This window comes from Xenopus laevis, chromosome 9_10S (genome assembly GCF_017654675.1).
Source record: "Xenopus laevis strain J_2021 chromosome 9_10S, Xenopus_laevis_v10.1, whole genome shotgun sequence".
Taxonomy (NCBI): domain Eukaryota; kingdom Metazoa; phylum Chordata; class Amphibia; order Anura; family Pipidae; genus Xenopus; species Xenopus laevis.
In genome coordinates this window covers 12,188,439-12,205,473 of record NC_054388.1, presented here as the reverse complement: position 1 = coordinate 12,205,473, position 17,035 = coordinate 12,188,439, and the positions used below count along the sequence as shown (strand labels likewise).

The 17,035-nt window shown below is 39.9% G+C and overlaps 1 protein-coding gene across 1 annotated transcript in view; it reads right to left on the bottom strand.

Moving 5' to 3' along the window:
- Positions 1-13,538, bottom strand: part of cass4.S (Cas scaffold protein family member 4 S homeolog) — a 45,528-nt gene extending 31,990 nt beyond the window's left edge. The window contains exon 1 of the mRNA XM_041579266.1: positions 13,397-13,538. The gene's annotated coding sequence lies outside the window, so the exon portion shown is untranslated. The remainder of the gene's footprint in view (positions 1-13,396) is intronic.
- Positions 13,539-17,035: the final 3,497 nt, after the last annotated feature.

Sequence of the window (17,035 nt, the reverse complement as noted above, 5' to 3'; positions counted from 1 at the left end):
AGGGGCATAAGTCCCAATTATTAGCCCACTAGACCCCTGGGAGGTGGACTCTACCAATAAAGAGAATGGGGCTCCAATAAAAAAAAGGGGACTCTGCACTCACATGGTCACACTCCTGATCCACCAAGTCCAAGCTCCATTATGCCCAAGTCCTGATCAGGATCTGGCCAAACCATTCTCACTCCCTTCATGACATAAGAATGTAACCTATGCCTTGATTAGGGTACCCCCTGCATTCCCCTAATAGTAGAAGTTCACAGTTAACTCTAAAAATCATCTAAAAAACAAAGAAGTGTAATATTTGGTATAAATAGCCTCCCTCCCTTTCCTCCCCCCCAGCAGCCAAACAAAAGAACAATGGGAAGGTAAACAGATAGCAGCTCCCTAACACAAGATAACAGCTGCCTGGTAGATCTAAGAACAACACTCAATAGTAAAGACCCATGTCCCACTGAGACACATTCAGTTACATTGAGAAGGAGAAACAGCAGCCTGCCAGAAAGCATTTCTCTCCTAAAGTGCAGGCACAAGTCACATGACCAGGGGCAGCTGGGAAGTTGACAAAATGTCTAGCCCCATGTCAGATTTCAAAATTGAATATAAAAAAATCTGTTTGCTCTTTTGAGAAATGGATTTCAGTGCAGAATTCTGCTGGAGTAGCACTATTAATTGGTGCGTTTTGAAAAAAACATGTTTTCCGACGACAGGATCCCTTTAAGGGAAATGCAGCTTCCTGTCCTGGTGTCAATCACAAACCTAGAAATTGTTCCCTAAATTATTGCAATCTGAGACACAATGGCCACAGATAATATGGTGTAATTAGCCTATCACGTGGTCCCCTGTCTCTGAACGTACGTGTAATTAGCAGAAGTTTCCCATTTGATGTTACAGCACAAAATATATCATATCACTATCTTGATACAATTGTCTTCAGTTCATCTTATCTGCCTGGGGGCATTGCGGTTAGACACATCTCAGCATTAGCAGCAGTCTCCTCTGATGCCAGCCATTTATTTTTCACATATTCACAGGTTTCGTCTGTACAAAACAATGTAGAGTCAGATATCCTACATCTGTCACTGTTCACTGCTACATTGTTTCAGGAGTCAGAGCGAGCATTGCAGGGGGGGACAATGTTTTGTGGTTGGTTGGGAACGCACACTTTTTTTTTGGGGTGTTTCTTCCTCAGGGATAAACGTAGTGTGCATTTACTAAGACCCCATAAACCACAGGGATTTCCGCCCCCTCCTCTGTTTTCATTGTAGCTGCGTGCCGGTTCTACTTTGTGCCTACAAAAAGCAACAGGGCGGCTAGCCATGCTTGTGGCACATTGTTATATAAGGCTTAGTCATTTTGTTTTTACTAAGGGGTGTACGGCAGCACCCCACTCAGAAAGCAATGACACACAAAGGTGCTGGGCACCAATCACAGGGCAGAATTCTGGAATGTGAGGAAAGGAATTTCAGATAATTGTTTGTAGCCTAAAGCCGACTTCCAGGAATCCCTCTGAGCCATGTGCTACATCACTGAGCCCGGGAGTCACTCCATTCAGGCAGCATGAAACACATTCCAGGCAATAGGAATTATTACAGCAACATTGGCCATCCCTGCAAATAACACTGATTGTAAAGATTGCAAGGTGCAAGCCAGGCACTTTATTTCCAACCCATTCATTCAACAGTGTCTGCTTTTCCTTTTAGTTAAACATTCTATGTCTCTGTCCATATACAGTATCTAGTGCTACCAATATATTTCTGTAGAGAAATGAGAGCAGAGCAGGCAGTAACCCTTCCAACACTTTCCTCTTGTCTCTGTCCATATATATTAGGCACCTATCTAGTGCTACCAATACCTATTTCTGTAGGGAAATGAGAGCAGAGCAGGCAGTAACCCTTCCAACACTTTCCTCTTGTCTCTGTCCATATATATTAGGCACCTATCTAGTGCTACCAATCCCTATTTCTGTAGGGAAATGAGAGCAGAGCAGACAGTAACCCTTCCAACACTTTCCTCTTGTCTCTGTCCTTATATATTAGGCACCTATCTAGTGTTACCAATCCCTATTTCTGTAGGGAAATGAGAGCAGAGCAGACAGTAACCTTTCCAACACTTTCCTCTTGTCTCTGTCCTTATATATTAGACACCTATCTAGTGCTACCAATACCTATTTCTGTAGGGAAATGAGAGCAGAGCAGGCAGTAACCCTTCCAACACTTTCCTCTTGTCTCTGTCCTTATATATTAGGCACCTATCTAGTGCTACCAATCCCTATTTCTGTAGGGAAATGAGAGCAGATCAGACAGTAACCCTTCCAACACTTTCCTCTTGTCTCTATCCTTATATATTAGGCACCTATCTAGTGCTACCAATCCCTATTTCTGTAGGGAAATGAGAGCAGAGCAGACAGTAACCCTTCCAACACGTTCCCCTTGTCTCTGTCCCTATAACTTAGATACCTATCGAGCAGAATAGCCCTGTGGGCATTTTAATCCTGCAACTAGCTACAGGTTGGTTCATGTATAAATAAATGTGCTTTCATGTGGCATTAAACATGAAAAGGTTTGCAGCATAGAGCTGCGTTTGACCATTATTCCACAATTCTGTTTACTTACAATTAATTGCATTATGCTGGGTGCTCAGTGTAAGATATTTCTATCTGCATGCATCTCAGTTAGGCTGTTTTACCTTTGAGGCAAAGCTATAGGTATAAGAAGAAAATATTAGACATCTGCATGTCTGACTTACTGGCAACTACATTCTGGTTTTCCTGTCCACAAGCCACGAGGCTTCAGAAAACAACCACAGCGTATTTATTTTTTGGATGGTTTTAACGGTTTAGCGCCTAGGGGTTATGTACGACACTGAGAGGATGCAGGTTCTATTAGCAGAAAATCAGCTGAACTGAATGAACGGGGGGTAACATTGCTAAAATATTCCTCTATTCCAACAAAGGGTTTGTGATGCTGTGGCACTGGGAAGTATTTGATCAGTACGGGCACTCGTTGCTATTTCAGGGAAACAGATGATGAATACTTTTGTGTATTTTGAGCTTATATATTTGTGCAGAGCCAGGGGCATGGGTAGGAGGGTAGAAAAACTGCTGAAAATCACCTCCATGTAAGTCTAACCTACCTTACTCCTGGGAACAACTCCCTTGGAACAACAGTGCTTGTCTTTATGGGGGCCTTAAAGAAAGAACCACTTTAGTGCCATGCAAAAATAACCTCTTCACCTTCCAATCTCTCAAATCAGTCAGTTGCGTGTGTAACAGGTAAGATGTGCCATGTACTTGTTTATTGGGTACTTATCTAGTGCTACCAATCCCTATTTCTGTAGGGAAATAAAACCAGAGCTCTATGTTTTTGGCACATAATATACACTATACCCTCATATAAGATATACCCTCATACTGTACTGTCTAAGGGAAACAATATGGCACCTCCTTCCCATATGTATAAATACAAATATACAGAGAAGGAATGTTCTGGGCACACAATAAACTATACCCTCATACTGTACTGTCTAAGGGAAACAATATGGCACCTCCTTCCCATATGTATAAATACAAATATACAGAGAAGGAATGTTCTGGGCACACAATAAGCTATACCCTCATACTGTACTGTCTAAGGGAAACAATATGGCACCTCCTTCCCATATGTATAAATACAAATATACAGAGAAGGAATGTTCTGGGCACACAATAAGCTATACCCTCATACTGTACTGTCTAAGAGAATCAATAAGGCAGCTCCAACCATATGTATAAATACAAATATACAAATAATTTAATAATTTATGTTAGTGGAAGAACAATATGAAATGGAGTAATGTTTTGTAATGATGTATCCCTAAACAGTATATGAAAATACCATATACTGTTTATATATATATATATATATATATATATATATATATATATATATATGTATGTATGTATGTATGTATATATATATATATATATATATATATATATATATATATATATATATATATATATATATGTATGTGGGTACATTTGGAAAATTTACATTTGGAAATTGCCTATATATATATATATATGTATGTATGTATGTATGTATATATATATATATATATATATATATATATATATATATATATATATATATATATGTATGTGGGTACATTTGGAAAATTTACATTTGGAAATTGCCTATATTGATAGCTCATTATTAATGACTCACAGAAGATGACACTTATTCTTGCCCACTTCCCCTCCATGGAGCAGAGAAGCTGCCTACATATAGGTGTAATATTTCCTGTGTGTCTATGATGGGAAAGGACCCATTTCAAAGTTACTGGGTATTCTATGCATTTCCTGTATCTGGCTTTAATAATGAGGGCAGGGAAATTAGTTTTGGGGGTGCCACTATTTATTACTGTCTAACCCAGGGATCACCAACCTTTAATACCCGTGAGCAACATTCAGAAGAAAAAGGAGTTGGGGAGCAACAATAGCATGAAAAATGTTCCTGCGTGCCCAATAAGGGCTGTGATTGGCCATTTAGTAGCCCCTATTTTGATATTGAGGCTACATTGAGGCTCTGTTTGGCAGTGCACCTGGTTTTTATACAACTAAAAACTTGCCTCCAAGCCTGGAATTCGAAAATAAGCACCTGATTTGAGGCCTCTGGGAGCAACATCCAAGGGGTTGGAGAGCAACATGTTACTCACGAGCTACTGGTTGGGGATCACTGGTCTAACCTATGGCCCTTCAGCTGCTGTTGAGCGACTACTCCAAAGCCTGTACTGGGTGCTGGGCATTGTTCTAAAACTGAAGGGCTGCTGAATGGGAGCTTGCCCCAGTGTGGTCCCTCTTGCCCTACTGTCTTCATGTGTTCTACGTTTCTATCTTGTCTGCTCTCTCAGTCTTGTTTTACCCTCTCCACTTTAACCTACTTTCTCCATATTCTCCTACTGTTATTGGTAGAATGTACAGACCATCAGTCAAGTAATCAGTAAGTTATCAACCTATACAAGATTTTAGGCCAACAACGTACATAGAATTAAGCATAACCACCCTGCCCCCCCTATGAAAAAAATTGTGGTCCCTCTCTATCCTTCCACAGGACTATTCTCCACCATGCTCATACCTCTGGTGGTACAGCCCAGGAATGGGAATCGCTGGTCCATACAATAGTCTGCTTCATCTAGTGACAAAGTCAAGAATCATATCTAATTTCAAGGCAGTAATTGTGAATATTTTGTGATTTAGGGCATTTTTAGGACATTTATCATGGACAAAAGATTTAGAGGGCAAAATGCCCCAGAACCAGTGCATATGCCCAATGCTTTAGTCTGCTCTTCTACCGACTTCTCATTTTAGTTATGGCAAAAACAGGGGTGTAAACCTGATCTTGTGGATAATCAGATTGGGTGGGAGTGAGTGGGACATCAAAGCCTACTTGCCAATCTCTAAAGCCACCCGCTGGTCCACATTATCTGGGAATGTCTCCGTCAATTGGATTACAGAGATCAATCTGCCCCTCCCCTATGCATTGATTCAAGTCCAAGAGTGTGTGGAATAACCATAACACGATAACCCACATGAATGTGATAATATTAGGCAACAGAATTTGCTAGAAAGAACCTGAAATACACCTTGTGTTCTCACATTAACCCTTTAGTATTTCTATATAGTAAAACGAGCCTCAGCTGTGCATTGGACACAAGTGCAGGGGAGAAAGGCAGCATCAGGTCAGAGGCTCCAATTCCCACTAACATATCTAATTAGCCAAACATCTCCCAGCTAGTCTAAATGTCATCTAAAATGTATTGGGGCCCCTTAGCTCATAACAAGGTTACAGATATATAGAATTGGGGTGTCACTCTGCTATAGTTCCAGGGGTACCCAGGGCACAAATAAGCACTCACACCAAATCTCCCCCTAACTGGCCATCAGGCTGGGCCCCCATAACTCATAACAAGGTTACAGATATATAGAAACATTGGGGTAACAATCACCCTGCTATAGTTCCAGGGGTACCCAGGGCACAAATAAACACTCACCCCAAATTTCCCCCTAACTGGCCTTCAGGCTGGGTCCCCTTAGCTCATAACAAGGTTACAGATATATAGAAACATTGGGGTAACAGTCACCCTGCTATAGTTCCAGGGGTACCCAGGGTACAAATAAGCACATACCCCAAATCTCTCCCTAACTGACCTTCAGACTGGGCCCCCTTAGCTCATAACAAGGTCACAGATATATAGAAACATTGGGGTAACAGTCACCCTGCTATAGTTCCCGGGGTACCTAGGGTACAAATAAGCACTTACCCCAAATCTCCCCCAAACTGGCCTTCAGACTAGGCCCCCTTAGCTCATAGTTACAGATATTTAGAAACATTGGGGTACCCAATGGAGTCACCCTGTTATAGTTCCAGGGGTGCTCAAGGCAGTCCATACTTGTGTAGCTGGTATAAATCTTACTTGATGTTATTGCGCCCCTAAATTAATAGGTGGGCGGGGCAGACCCACCATCAGAGAATAAAGGGTTAAGGAAGCTTTCTTGTGTTCAAATCCTGCCTTCCTATAAAATCCCTGCGATAAAGCAAAACAGAATTGGTGTGGGGTTTTTTTTTTGGCAGAAAGGAAGCAGAGACCTGGATATGGTTTAAGGCTCTACTACTGGCGCTTCTGTGTTTTTGGGCTGAAAAGAACCAGTACCAGAACTGTTATACATTTGCAGATGGCAGATTCATATGCCAATAGCCCCATTAGTTACTTTCGAGCAGTTTAGCAAACAAATCTATAAAAGATAACCAAATAAATCCTTGTCCATCCATTGTTCAATTGTCTTCTTATTTCCAGTTTATTATCATAGGAAAGGGGTTTTTTCTTCCTTCTGATATATTTGGATTTATAAACAGCCTCCCCCCCAATCGGAGCTCCTATCAGCGGCCATTGATCAAACGCTGTTCTGCTGTCAGATAACAATGTTCCATTTTCCTATGCACTGAATTCCTGACTTCTGACTCCTGAGGATTCCAGGCAATCTCCCTTTAGATTGGGAACTTTCAAGTCAATGTTTAAAATGTGTCTGATAAGACTTTCTATCCCTGGGCTGTGCTGGGAAAGATACAGGAATCTCTGGAATGGGCAGGAGGGAGGGAAGCAGCGACCATCTTTTTTCCAGTAAAAGCAAATACAGGTTGGGTCATAGAGAGAGAGAGCTCCCTGCTTGTTATTACTGACCCCCACCCCCCCCCCCCACACCCATAGACAGAAAGCAAGTCTTTATCATGGGAAAGTCTGGGGTCAGTTGGCCTTTCATGTGCTTTTGGGTAATGGAAGAATAACAGGCATGCTGCAAAAGGACAACTTATCAACTATGATAATCTTTAAGGATATGGCACATTTTATCCACTGCTGGACCCTGCATAGCGACATTACTGAGCTGGGCACAAACAATAGTAGATAGATAGATAGATAGATAGAGAGAGAGAGAGAGAGAGAGAGAGAGAGAGAGAGAGAGAGATAGATTGAGATAGATAGATGATAGATGGTAGATAGATAGATAGATAGATAGAGATAGATAGATAGATTGAGATAGATAGATAGATAGATAGATAGATAGATGGACAGATAGAGAGAGATAGCTAGATAAACAGACAAAGAGACAGACAAACAGATAGATAGATAGATAGATAGATAGATAGATAGATAGATAGATAGATAGATAGATCGATAGATGATATATAAATAGATAAATAGAATGACAGACAGAAAAACAGTTATACAGAAAAAGAGGATAGATGGATAGATAGATAATAGATAGATAGATAGATAGATAGATAGATAGATAGATAGATAGATAGATAGATAGATAGATAGATAGATAGATGGACGGACAGAGAGATAGATAATCAGACAAAGAGACAGATAGATGGATGGATGGATAAATAGATAGACAGAGAGATAGAGAGAGAGAGATAGCTAGATAGACAAAGAGACAGACAGATAGATAGATATATCGATGATAGATAGATAGATAGATAGATAGATAGATAGAAAGATAGATAGATAGACACAGAGATATAGACAAGCAGACAAAGAGTGGCATATATGGATAGATAGACAGACAGACAGACAGAGAGTTAGATAGACAGACAAAGAGACAGACATAGATGGGTAGATAGATGGCTGCATGCCAAAATAATTCATTCTAAAGCAAAAAAGAAAATAGAAGTCAGGAGACTGATTATCTGTCACAGTCAGGGAAGAGACACATGAGACAAATCGCCTCTTCTTCAAGACTGATCTCCCAGAAAAGCCTTTCCACCAGCTAGAATATAAATCACCGGCGGGATGACACTCGGAGCACTTCGTTTTCTTATGTCGCCCCAAAGTTCCCTTGTGAGACAACTTTGGGCAACTCCGGAAAAAGAAGCGTTCCTAGTGCTGGCGGGAAGGCAGTTCGGGGAGATTAGTTGCCCCAGAAGAAGAGCTGATTTGTCTCTGGGTGACTAAATCTCTCTGAATCTTCGTGTCTGTCTCTGCCCTTACAGTTCCCCTTTTAACCCATTATTCTGTAAATAATGTCTAGAATTGTGGTATTTGTATTGGGTTCTTTTTTTTCAGAAGTACCAAGATCCTTACTGAATTCTTTGCAGTCAAACTTCCCATTTCAAGGGTTTTATAGTTAAATAAAATTCTAGTTTATGCAGAGTTTTGTAATATTTCCCACAAATGAAACTGGCAAAATCCCCCTCCTTTATTTATAAATAAGGTCCCACATAGGAAATAACAACACACCTCCTTCCCATATGTATAAATACAAATATACAGAGAAGGAATGTTCTGGGCACACAATAAGCTATACCCTCATACTGTACTGTCTAAGGGAAACAATATGGCACCTCCTTCCCATATGTATAAATACAAATATACAGAGAAGGAATGTTCTGGGCACACAATAAGCTATACCCTCATACTGTACTGTCTAAGGGAAACAATATGGCACCTCCTTCCATATGTATAAATACAAATATACAGAGAAGGAATATTCTGGGCACACAATAAGCTATACCCTCATACTGTACTGTCTAAGGGAAAGAATATGGCACCTCCTTCCCATATGTATAAATACAAATATACAGAGAAGGAATGTTCTGGGCACACAATAAGCTATACCCTCATACTGTACTGTCTAAGGGAAACAATATGGCACCTCCTTCCCATATGTATAAATACAAATATACAGAGAAGGAATGTTCTGGGCACAAAATAAGCTATACCGTCATACTGTACTGTCTAAGGGAAACAATATGGCATCTCCTTCCCATATGTATAAATACAAATATGCAGAGAAGGAATGTTCTGGGCACACAATAAGCTATACCCTCATACTGTACTGTCTAAGGGAAACAATATGGCACCTCCTTCCCATATGTATAAATACAAATATACAGAGAAGGAATGTTCTGGGCACACAATAAGCTATACCCTCATACTGTACTGTCTAAGGGAAACAATATGGCACCTCCTTCCATATGTATAAATACAAATATACAGAGAAGGAATATTCTGGGCACACAATAAGCTATACCCTCATACTGTACTGTCTAAGGGAAAGAATATGGCACCTCCTTCCCATATGTATAAATACAAATATACAGAGAAGGAATGTTCTGGGCACACAATAAGCTATACCCTCATACTGTACTGTCTAAGGGAAACAATATGGCACCTCCTTCCCATATGTATAAATACAAATATACAGAGAAGGAATGTTCTGGGCACAAAATAAGCTATACCGTCATACTGTACTGTCTAAGGGAAACAATATGGCATCTCCTTCCCGTATGTATAAATACAAATATGCAGAGAAGGAATGTTCTGGGCACACAATAAGCTATACCCTCATACTGTACTGTCTAAGGGAATCAATATGGCACCTCCTTCCCATATGTATAAATACAAATATACAGAGAAGGAATGTTCTGGGCACACAATAAGCTATACCCTCATACTGTACTGTCTAAGGAAACAATATGGCACCTCCTTCCCATATGTATAAATACAAATATACAGAGAAGAAATGTTCTGGGCACACAATAAGCTATACCCTCATACTGAACTGTCTAAGGGAAACAATATGGCACCTCCTTCCCATATGTATAAATACAAATATACAGAGAAGAATGTTCTGGGCACACAATAAGCTATACCCTCATACTGTACTGTCTAAGGGAATCAATATGGCACCTCCTTCCCATATGTATAAATACAAATATACAGAGAAGGAATGTTCTGGGCACACAATAAGCTATACCCTCATACTGTACTGTCTATTTATTATTATTTACTTATAAGCACACCATATATATTCTTTGCTCCAATAGTACAGAAGGATTATGGGTAATTTAAACAGACATAAACAGCAAAGACAAACAAGCAGGCTGGTAGCAGAATTTAATGAAAAGATTAGTGGGGGGCAGAAATGCACATAATAAGATTAAACCCCTGTCCTTGGTTGAGCTGAGGCAGCACAAAGCCTTGGAAACCCGAGCGGCAGAGTTCAGATTCTCCCGAATGACTTGTGGTGTCCTTGGGCAACAAATGCCAAGAGATTCCCATTCAGTGATCCATTCATTCATCATTCGGCAGTCGGGCTGTGAGGGAAGTAATCAGGCATATATAGCACGTAACCCTGCTTTGTGCTTATGGTATGGGAATCTGGGACCCACACACAAAATTGAGGCATTTCATCTATCAACTGTACATGAAAAATACTAAAAACTTACTTCTCACTAAATACAACAATGATATACATCTAAGTACAATACAGAGCCTCACACAGTAGCAACTTCAGTTAAAAAAATGAAATCAGTGGTATAGGAGGGGATATGGTGACAGTAGGATGGACAACAGGATGGAGACAATAGAACAGGTTGTAGACTGTAGAACAAGATGGATATAGTAGAGTAAGATGTAAACAATAAGGTAAGACATAGACAATAGAGCAGGATGGAGACAGTGGGATAAGATTGAGACAGTAGTGCAAGATGGAGAATGAAGAGCAAAATGGAGACAGTAGGGTAAGATGGAGACAACAGAGCATATGGCAACAGTACGGCAATTTAGTGACAGCAGGAGAAAATTGAGACAAAAGGACAAGATGGAGAAAGTAGGGCAAGATGGAGATAGTAGAGTACGATGGAGACAGTAGGGCAAGATGGAGTTAATAGGGCAAGATGTAGACAGTAGGGCAAGATGGAGACAGAAGGGAAAGATGGTGTTAATAGAGTAAGATGTAGACAGTATGGCAAGATGGATTCAGTAGGGCAAGATGGAGACAGTAGGGCAAGATGAAATTAATAGGGTAAGATGTAGACAGTAGGGCAAGATGGAGTTAGTAGTGCAAGATTGAGACAGTAGGGCAAGATGGAGTTAATAGGGTAAGATGAAGGCTGTAGGACAAGATAGAGCTAGTACTGCAATATAGAGACAGTACAGCAGGGGTACCCAAAAGGTATATCGGGATCTACCAGTAGACCTTTAGTTGGTGATCAGTAGATCTAAAGATACTGTCAACAAACAGCTTGTCTATATCACCCTCCTATTTCATGCTTTTCATTCAGATATTTATTATGTTATGGTTACATAAGAAATAGTTGTTTGTGAATATTTAATCAATCAATACTTAAGCAATATTGAGCAAATATTTTGCATATTAAGCTAAATATGGATGTTGTTCATAGGGACAACATCACTAAATAAACCCCTCATTAGTAAAGTATGGGCATTCCTGCAGTACAGTAAGGTGGGAGACGTAGTTGAATGTGGAGGCAGTAGGACAAGGCAGAGGCAGTAACACATTATAGGAGTGATGGCCAACACACAGGCCCTCTAGTTGTTTTGAAGTACAACTCCCAGCACCCTCCAAAACTGTCTAGAGTCTTGAACTTCAAGAGCAGAGGAAGAACAAGTGACATTTGGTGCCACAATCACTAAAGACTACCCCATTCTTTATCTCTTTTGCCCAGAGACCGGGACTGAAGTGTTAAAACCCAAGTCCAGGAGACCTCAGAGTCACAAACACATCATTTGTGACTCTTACGACATCTGCGAGGTACAGGAAGGGGAAGTGGTGAGGTTTTGTCAAGAGCTGGTGATGTTATGAAAAGAAAATACAAATCTGTTGCTGTCCTCCTTCCTTACTTCATGTTCAAGCACTGCTTTCACTGATCAAACCTGCCTTCAGCCTCAGCCCTCTGGTTGCTAGGGTCTCTGAGCCGATTAACCAGCTGGAACATCATCTTGTCGTGTGGAGCTCAGTCCTAACTTAAAGGGGTCAGGGTTCTGAAATTTTCTTTTTTACAAAGGGCACATTTACAAATTTAGCAACAAGGTCAGAATTGGAGGGATACGTGTGCGACAGAAAATCGCCATGATGTTTAACAAAAATTGAGCAAATCCCCCCCCACCAATGAATTAACCTGTACTTGTCCTTTAATTGAACATTAAAAATAGTTTTTAGGTGCAAAAAATACACCATTTTTAGATTTGTTGGCAGCACAGGCCAGATTTGTTTTACGAGGAAACTTTGGGCGACTTTGGGAAAACGGCACAACGTAACGCAAAAATACTTTACTACCGGCAATAACGTACAGTAAATCAGTAGTTGGAAAGCATTTTATAAGGCATATCTCTGTAATAATAAAACAGCAGCTTGTACTTGATCCCAACTAAGATAGAATTAATCCTTATTGGAAGCAAAACCAGCCTATTGGGTTTATTTCATGTTTACATGATTTTCTAGTAGACTTAAGGTATGAAGATCCAAATTACAGAAACATCCGTTATCCAGAAATATTCAGATCCCGAGCATTCTGGATAACAGGTCCCTTACCTGTACTTGAATCTGGCAATAATCCTGCTTTATAATTGCACCACATGGTATTGTGAAATGATAAAGCGCTTAATAAAGTGCAGCTGTAACTGGGAGCAGTTGCAGGGTCAATGTGGTTCCTGTAGCCAAACACAATTATTAACAACAACAACAGTCCCTGGATGTAGTTAAAATACAACTCCCATCATCCCCCAACAGCCAGAAAAAAAAGACAAGTCTGCTTTACAGGGGAACCATTTTTCCTTTCTGAAATTCTCTGGCATAGTCGTAGGCAAGCCTCCAAGGTATCAGTGCAGGTAGTTATTGGCTGCTATTCAATAATTCACAGCCAGCCAATCAGTACAATACTGAGGGTGCACTTTGAGTCCCTTCCCAAAGAACAGGGGTGGTCAAAAGAAACTTTTTCTTCTTCTCTGTATAGATCTGCTGTCAGTGACCCTAACATGCCTGGCCCCCGATTAGTCACACCTGCCTAGTCCCCCTATAGACTTCACTCTACCTATTTGCAGTGCACTTTACCTTTTATTTCTGCAGGATTTGAAGATTCTGTTGCCTGGTCCCCACCGTTGCGCTCTCTCTTCTCTCAAGCACAAGTGTGAATACACACTCAAGAGATCAGCTGCGGTACAGCTGGTACAGTCGTGACTCCAGGAAGTTCTGGGGGAAGATTGAAGACGTTTAATATTTTCATTTATTCCTGCAACCGGCTGCATGTACAGCATCTCAGGGAATCTGTGGTGAAGATTCAATTAAAAAAGAGAAAGAGAGAGAAAGGGAGGAAAGAAGTAAGAGAGAGAGAGAGAGAGAGAGAGAGAGAGAGAGAGAGAGAGAGAGAGAGAGCAATAAAGAAAGAAAGACAAATAAAGAGAGAAAGAAAGAAAGAAAGAAAGAGAAGAAAGAAAGAGAGAAAAAGAAAGAAGAAAGAAAGAGAGAAAAAGAAAGGAAGAAAAAGAATGAAAGGAAGAGAGAAAGAAAGAAAAACAAAGAAAAAGAAAGAGAAAGAAAGAAAGAAAGAAAGAAAGAGAAAGAATGAGAATGAAGAAAGAAAGAAAGAAAGAAAGAATAAGAAAAGAAAGAAAAAGAAAGAAAGAAAGAAAAGAAAAAGAATGAAAGGGAGAGAAAAACAAAGAAAAACAAAGAAAGAGAAAAAAAGAAAGAAAGAAAGAAAGAAAGAAAGAAAAAGAGAGAAAAAGAAAGAAAGAAAGGAAGAAAAAGAAAGAAAAAAAGAAAGAAAAGAAAGAAAGAAAGAAAAAGAAAGAGAGAAAGAGAAAGAAAGAAAAAGAAAGAAAGAAAGAAAGAAAGAAAGAAAGAAAGAAAGAAAGAAAGAAAGAATCTGCATTACTAACCTTTTGGGTCAAGTTTCTGTGTGTGGCTTATGGTGTCAGATACTATATCTGTGTAAGTATTTCCCAAGCCATACAGACTGAAACCCTGTTTTCTAATGAATTCTAAGTGTTTTCTGACTGGTTTGGCCCCAAACCTCTAAGTTCCCTTTCCTCTTGTTCTCAGAGAGATTACTACACCACACCGCAATGGTGGTATATCTCTATCAGGCTGAGTTTAGATGTAGGACTTTACTACGGAAGCAGGCAGATGAGAAAAGGCAGAATAAATTATGGGCCGCTGGAATCATTCACACACAGTGGCTGATATATTAGAAAGGTATAAGAAGGGGTTGGATGGTGTTTAGCAAGGGAGGGAATACAGGGTTATGGGAGATAGCTCATAGTACAAGTTGATCCAGGGACTAGTCCGATTGCCATTTTGGAGTCAGGAAGGAATTTTTTCCCCTCTGAAGCAAATTGGAGAGGCTTCAAATGGTTTTTTTTGCCTTCCTCTGGATCAACTAGCAGTTAGGCAGGTTATATATAGACTTAAGGGCTGCTTTATGGCTGAGATTCTAGCTATCTGTATAACAGAACATTCTGTCCCAGTGGCTGCACAGATCCTATCTGATCCCCATTGTAAGCAACAGTCCTGCCCTGCTTTATGGCTGAGATTCTAGCTATCTGTATAACAGAACATTCTGTCCCAGTGGCTGCACAGATCCTATCTGATCCCCATTGTAAGCAGCAGTCCTGCCCTGCTTTATGGCTGAGATTCTAGCTATCTGTATAACAGAGCATTCTGTCCCAGTGGCTGCACAGATCCTATCTGATCCCCATTGTAAGCAGCAGTCCTGCCCTGCTTTATGGCAGCTGAGATTCTAGCTATCTGTATAACAGAACATTCTGTCCCAGTGGCTGCACAGATCCTATCTGATCCCCATTGTAAGCAGCAGTCCTGTCCTGCTTTACGGCTGAGATTCTAGCTATCTGTATAACAGAGCATTCTGTCCCAGTGGCTGCACAGATTCTATCTGATCCCCATTGTAAGCAGCAGTCCTGTCCTGCTTTATGGCAGCTGAGATTCTAGCTATCTGTATAACAGAGCATTCTGTCCCAGTGGCTGCACAGATCCTATCTGATCCCCATTGTAAGCAGCAGTCCTGTCCTGCTTTATGGCTGAGATTCTAGCTATCTGTATAACAGAGCATTCTGTCCCAGTGGCTGCACAGATCCAGTCTGATATTCTTTAGACCCTTTCTCTATATAATTAAATCAAAAAGCCCCAAATGGCAAATAATAGACTCTCCTGTCTAGTTGGCTGGGATGTGGCTAAGCCAATGGCTAATATAGCACTTTATGTAGGGAAGCCAATATTTGATTCTAATAGAGACCATATTTGTTTCATTCTGCAGCAAAGCCCTTCTGATTTGCTATTCCAACCCCTCACCCCTCCCAAGAGCAAATGCAAACGTGGGAAGTCATGTACCCTGTGCCTCTAAAAATAAACCTACAAGAAAGGAGGGAAAAAAAAGAAAATTTCAGCAGCATTTTGCAGGATATGTGTAATTTCCTGTGGGCATTTAAGTTCATGTTTATTCTTGAGGTTCTGCCTTAAATGAGCAACAGCATAAATGTATGAAATGCTTTATATACAGATAATAATGATTATTGTGTGTAGGGTTTGCTAATATAATTTCCATTAACAAAATGTCAGATTCCCACTTAATCAATAGTTGAAATGACTTATCACAGGGCCCGTTACATACATACAGTATCCCTATGCAACCAGTTGCTTACATTAGTCTAACGGGGTTTTCCGGATACTGGATCTTTCTGTAATTTGGATCTTCATACCATACGTCTACAAGAAAATCATGTAAACATGAAATAAACCCAATAGGCTGGTTTTGCTTCCAATAAGGATTCATTATATCTTAGTTGGGATCAAGTACAAAGTCCTGTTTTATTATTACACAGAAAAAGGAAATCATTTTTAAAAATTATTTGGATAAAATGGAGTCTATGGGAGACGGGCCATTCCATAATTCAGAGCTTTCTGGATAACGGGTTTCCGGATAACTGATCCCATACTTGTAGTTTTGGCTGTCTATTAAGCTTTCTATTGGAGGTCATACTAAATGTTTTTGACTCTACACGCACTGGGCAAGGATATAGTTATGTAAAATATATAGTGAATAAAGTACCCCCTTTTGTAAATTATAAGGATATTATAAGTTACCGAGGAGTTTCATGACCATATAAAAACACAAGGCCGGAGGTCATGGAACTCCAAGGTGACTTCTAATATCCTTATAATTTACAAAAGAGGGTACTTTATTTATAATAGGTAATAGGTTTAAGTGAGTCATGTGACAAAAATGACATCACTACTCACCGTTTATAACTGATGACATCAGTACTCACCGTTTATAAGGATATCATTTATATCTAGAATACACAAAAGCCATGAATATCCTGTTAATTATATCCTTCTAAACGGTCTCTTATGATGTAATCAGTTATAAACAGTGAGTGGTGATATCATTTGTGTCACATGACATGACTAAAACTTCTGTATTATAATAAATAAAGTACCCCTTGGAAAATATGAGGATATTAGAAGTAACCTCGGAGTTCCATTACCTGTATAAAAGCACTCGGCCTTTGGGTCATGAAACTCCTCCTAGTATCCTTATATTTTACAATAGGGGGTACTTTATTCACTATTTAATAAGCTTTTGAGCAATAACATGCTGGATGAAAGGACAACTGGCTGCAAAATTGTTGCGATTGGATTCAGAGATCAAAATGATGAACTGTAAAATCTGTC